Here is a 6000-nt window from a genome sequence, read left to right as displayed (position 1 = left end):
ATAATGTATAGATGTGAATTTGTTATTACCTTTCCTCTTTGCACTTTCTGGACGCTTTCAGTCTGAGGCTTATCACCTTTTCTAAAATTCTAGGTAATTAATATCCAGTATTTCTTGAAATAAGCCCCCTTTTTCATTTTATTTTTTTCTCTTTCTGGGACACCTGCTTTATAGATTACTGTCGGATAATACTTGTTTCTATCCATCAAATTTTTCATTTCTCCCTAAATTTAAAATTAGGCTAATTTAAAATTATTTATTGGTCTCTGCTAATATTTTTGCTTTTGATGGGATCTATATGTTATCTTCCTTTTGAAATGCTTCCTCAAAGGTCTAGTAACCCTGGACTGTGAATCCATATGCCCTAGGGTATTCTCTCTGCAGGCTGCTTCAGAAGCATAGGCCTAGCAGAGAAGGCCCCAGTGATGCTGAGGCTGGGGGAGGGGAGGGGCAGGAATGGGCCCCAAGGGGGAGAGTCTTGGGCACCAGCCAATCATTTGTTCCAGGAGGGAAGGGGTAGGGGACGTTTAGTTGGTACCCACCTGCTTCTCTTTGTCCAAAGCCCAGAGATTCTGTGCTTGCTTAATTTGACACCTGGGGACACCTGAACCAGGCTGCAAATATAAGCAGGCCCTGTTTTCCAAGGTAATGCAGAATGGTCATGAAACAAGATCTGAAGTTCCTTCCTATCTTACTCTCCAATCAGCCTGTTTGCTTCCAGTTACAGGCCCCATCTGAACACATAACACTTAAAAACAGCCCACCCCCTTAGGGGTGGCTCAGTCAATTAAGTATCAGACTCTTGATTTCAGCTCAGGTGTGGTCTCACGGTGGTGATATTGAGTCCCACCTCAGGCTCTGTGCTGGGCATGGAGCCTGCCTCAGATTTTCTCTCCCTTCCTCTGACCACACCTTGCACACTCTCTCCAAAACAAAAAACCAAAAAACCTTATCCAGCCCCACCCCACCTCGGGGGATTGAACTTGATCCTGGAGAGGGATGTACCAGCATCTCTGTCATACTTCTTGTAGTCCCCACCCTTTAAAAAAAAAAAAAATCAAGTAATACACATATGTGGTTTAAAAAAAAAAAAAGGCTGAGTTTATAATGAAAGTGGAGACAACACACTCTACCCTACCCCTTTCCCAATCATACTTCCTTGGAGCAAATATGTTAATTCTTTCTTTTTGTAGCTTTCCTGATGAATACCTGTAAGGCAAGAACTTTTTTTTCCCTCTTACTAGGGAAAACCCCACCTCTACCTTACTGTGTGTTTCTTCTCTGGGAGCCACCTTTACTACTCACACAAAACCTGGTGTTCAGCCACAATCTAGCACACTCTAAGCCTAGGGTGGGTGATGGTCTGGTGAGGCCACAGACAAGACTAAGAGACAACTGAGATATGAGTTTATTGGGAGAAGTTTATTGGCCAACTGGTCAAAGCATTATTGCTGGGATCTATGGGCAGCAAGTTTTTAAATCATAGCAACTTAATGTAGCAACTGTCAGTGGCCCTCTCCCTCCTTGCATGGCTAGCATTTCTAAGGAGATCAAGGCCTGCCACCTGGACACTCTTCATTACAAGGGAAATGCTCTGGGTTGCCCCTTTGCCCCAGAGCACCTCACCCTGCAACACATTCTGCTGCACATTCTGCTTGATGGGAATATGAAGGGAAGACAGGATCTCTTTCAAAATAGTCATTAACAGGTGCATGCGGGGTATGCTTGCACAAACTAGCTATCAGCCACATACCATACATCTGGTTGCCACATGTGTGGAAGTTTTCCCCCACACCAAGCAATTCTCAATTCTGCAAATTTGCTCAATTGAGCAAAACTCAATTGAGCTCAATTTGCTCAATTGAGCAAAACTCAATTCTGACACTCTTTGCCTGTCAGATTCCACAGGTCAGTCCCACAAGATTGGCCCCCTACTTCTGACAGCACCCACACACATCAGATACCAATCTGTTGTCACTCATGCTTCTGACCAACTGGCTATAGATCAGAGATTCCAATTACCCTCTCCTTAGGTTCAATTAATTTGCTAGAGCGGCTCACTCAGGGAAATACTTATATTTACCAGTTTATTTAAGGATGAAGATGAACAGCCAGATGATGAGACCTGGGACGGTCCCAAGTAAAGGAGTTTCTGTCCCTGTGGAGGTGAGGTGCCTCACCCTCCTGGTGTGGAAGTGTTCACCCATCTGGAAGCTCTCTGCACCCTGTTCTATTGGGATTTTATAGAAGCTCCTCACACAGGCACAATCAATCATTAACTACATTTCCAGCACCTCTCCCACCTCAGAAGGCTGGGGAGGCAGTGGAGCTGAAAATTCCAAGCTTCTAATTATGGCTTGGTCTTGTTGATGAGCAGCCCCCATCCAGGAGTCCACCCAGAGTCACCTCATTAGAACAAAAGATGCTCCTAGTGTTCTTATCACTTAGGAAATTATGTGGGTTTTAGGAGCTCTGTGTCAGGACCTGGGGACAGAGACCAAATATATATTTTCTGTTATACCACAGTACCTCTTTAACTTAAAAAAAAAAAAAACAAAAAACAAAACAAAACAAAACAAAAAACCTATGTTAATCCTGTTATTTCTCCTTTTCCGCTGCTGTTAGAAGAGTTAATTGTGAAAATAAAGGAAACCTCATTTAAAATGGAGCCAGGGGGCGCCTGGGTGGCGCAGTCGGTTAAGCATCCGACTTCAGCCAGGTCACGATCTCGCGGCCCGTGAGTTCGAGCCCCGCGTCAGGCTCTGGGCTGATGGCTCAGAGCCTGGAGCCTGTTTCCGATTCTGTGTCTCCCTCTCTCTCTGCCCCTCCCCCGTTCATGCTCTGTCTCTCTCTGTCCCAAAAAAAAAAAAAAAAAACACGTTGAAAAAATAAAATGGATCCAGGAAGCCCCTAAGGAGGAACTCCTACCTGTGCCACTCCTTGAGCCTGCATAGCCAGCAGAAAGAATGAAGAGAATTACTTTGACAAGAGAAAACATTTTCACGTGTGAATTTCATCTCCAGGTCTTAAAGAAGCAAGATCTTTCCCTGCTGTAGGGAGGCCAACAGCACACCAATTGCCACTTGCAGCCAACGAGAAACTGTTTCCTTCCTTCTTTCCTTCCTCCCTTCCTCCCTCCCTTTCTTTCTTCTTCCTTCCTTCCTTCCTTCCTTCCTTCCTTCCTTCCTTCCTTCCTTCCTTCCTTCCTTCCTTCCTTTCTTTCTTTCGAGAGAATATGAACAGGCTCCGCACTGTCAGTGCAGAGCCCGCAGGGCGCTCAATCTCACAAACTGTGACATGACGACTTCAGCTGAAATCACGAGTTGGATACTTAAATGATTGAGCCACCCAGGCACCTCCAGGGGCAACTAATTTTACCTATTCTTTTGTATTTTTTCAGACATATGTTATACATATGAATAAATATGCATGTAATATTCTTGGGCTTTACTATTTTCCCCACAACCAGAGGCATACTATATATAGTATGCCTATATATTTTATATTTTATATATTTTATGCACATATATTTTATGCACAGTGTTATATAAAGTGTTTATGTACAGTTTAAAGAACACCAAAATGAATACCCATATAGCCATCTGTCGGGTTAAGAACCAGAACACCACTGCTACTCTATCTCCAAGGTGCTTCTCTTCCATCACCACCAGGGGGAACCTGGACTGAATTTTTGTATTAACCAGACTTCTGCTTTGCTTTTCATGTTTACGGACTACGTATGTATTCTCAGATGATATAGCATTTAGTTGGGCCTGCTTATGAACTTTATATCAATGAGGTCATTTTGTAGATGTTAATCAGTAAGTTGTTCCTTTTACTCGATCTTGTTTGTGAGAAACAAACAAGTGGGTACTTATGGCTGTAATGTTATCTATTTTCACTAGTATCTGATATTCCATTTTGTATGCATGTGGCAGTTTATCAATTCCACAGTTGACGGACATTTGGGTGGTGACAGATTTTGCTACTGTGAACAATGCTGTTATAGACTTTGTTGTGCAAGCCTCCTGTTGCATGCTTCAAGTTTCTGGAGCCGTGCTATCCAGTACTGTAGCCATTAGCCATATGTGGCTATTGAGCACCTAACATATAGCCAGTCCAAGTGCAGCAAGTCTAGAATATCCGTTGAATTGTGAAGACTTAGTATGAAAAAGAAATGTAATATCTCACTATTAATGTTTTTATATTAATTACATGTTGAAATGATAAAATTTTAGATACATTGGCTTAAGTTAAAATATTGTTAAAATTAATTTCAACTAAATCTTTTTATTTTTTTATTTTTTTAAATGTTTATTTATTTATTGAGAGAGAGAGAGAGAGAGTGCACGAGCGCGCACAAGTGAGGGGAGGGGCAGAGAGAGAGGAGAGAGAGAATCCCAAGTGGCCTCCCTCCACACTGTCAGCACAGAGCCTGACATGGGGTTCCATCTCAGGAGCCGTGAGATCATGACCTGAGCTGAAAACAAGAGTCGGCTGTTTGAGCCAGCCAGGTGTTATGAAATAATAGTGTTATGAAAATTTGTGTACAGGCTTTTTGTGTTGCACATATATATTTTCATTTCTCCTTGGTGTACACCTAGAAGCGGAGTTGCTGGGTCATGTGGTTACTTTATGGATAACTTTTGGATGAAATGCCAAGCTGCTTTCTACAAGGGCTCTGCCATTTTACATTCCCACCAGCAATGAATGAGGGTTCCTATCTCCCATATCCTTGTCAATCCTTGTTATTGTCCATATTTATAATTTTAGCCATCTAATGGGTGTGAAGTGGGAGCTCATTGTGGTTTTGATTTGCCTTTCCTGATGACTGATAATGTTGAGCATCCTTTTATTGGCTTTCTTGTATGTCTTCTTTTGGATATGTAATGTCTATTCAAATGCCTTGCTTACTTTTGAGTTACTTGTCTCATTTTTGAATTGTAAGAATTCTTAACACATTCTAGATACAAGTCCCTCATCAGGTTTATGTTTGTACATATTTTCTCCCGTTCTGTGGGTTGTCTTTTCAGTTTTTGATGGCATAGAGATGAACCAACTTGGACCATGAAGAAAAGGCAAACTTAGGGAAGGCAGAGCAGTATGTAGAAGAAGAATCTGACTCATGTTGAATAACTAATTTGTTGAATAACTGTGATTTTGGATCTTTGTTACATTAGCCAAACCCATATCTTAACAAAGAAAATACTCCTTAACTCACTTTTTGATAGTGATTATGTCATACATCCAACAGTACATTTCCCCTTTTTGAATGCCTTCATATCCATTATTGAACTATGTTTCCACAGAAGCTCTATGAGATAGGTAGAATCATGTTATTTCCATTTTACAAAAGAGAAACCTGAGACCCAGAAAGCTCAGTGACTGACATGGTGTCACATAGCTTGTGGATGCCAAGGCAGGAATGAATTCTTAGCACCAAGGCTCCCTGCCTCCTGACATCCTTGAGTGCTTGGCTGGGGAGTAGAGGTAGGTATATTTTGTCTTAAGGGAAGAAGGTGGATTGTCACAGTACACGTTTGGTCAGAAGTCTAGACTCTGCTTCTGTTTATTGTATATACTTTTATAGTAACTTAAGCTTTCTGAGCCTCAGTTTCCTTATCTAGAAATTAAGGGGTTGGACATGTTGATGCTCTGAATTTCCTACCAGGTGTAAATTTCTTTTAATATAATTATACTGCCTCTAGGTAGTTGTATTTATAATCTGTTTTGACTGCCTGTTATGCTAAATATTTGCTCATATGGCATATCCACTTCAGCTAATCTAAACATATATTGGAAAATTGTTTTGGATACCAGTTTAACAAAGGCATCTCCCCTCATGCAGCAAGAGAGACGTGGCTTCACATCAGAACATATCTCTGCTTGAATTTCCCCATCTGTGGAATGAGAATTAAAGGAAATAATGTGTGGGGGCGCCTGGGTAGCTCAGTCAGTTAAGCATGAACCTCTTGATTTCAGCTTAGGTCATGATCTCAC

This window comes from Herpailurus yagouaroundi, unplaced genomic scaffold, assembly GCF_014898765.1.
Source record: "Herpailurus yagouaroundi ecotype Mexico unplaced genomic scaffold, PumYag 210, whole genome shotgun sequence".
Lineage (NCBI taxonomy): Eukaryota > Metazoa > Chordata > Mammalia > Carnivora > Felidae > Herpailurus > Herpailurus yagouaroundi.
The sequence above is the reverse complement of the archived record's forward strand: the minus strand, read 5'-3'. Positions refer to the sequence as shown.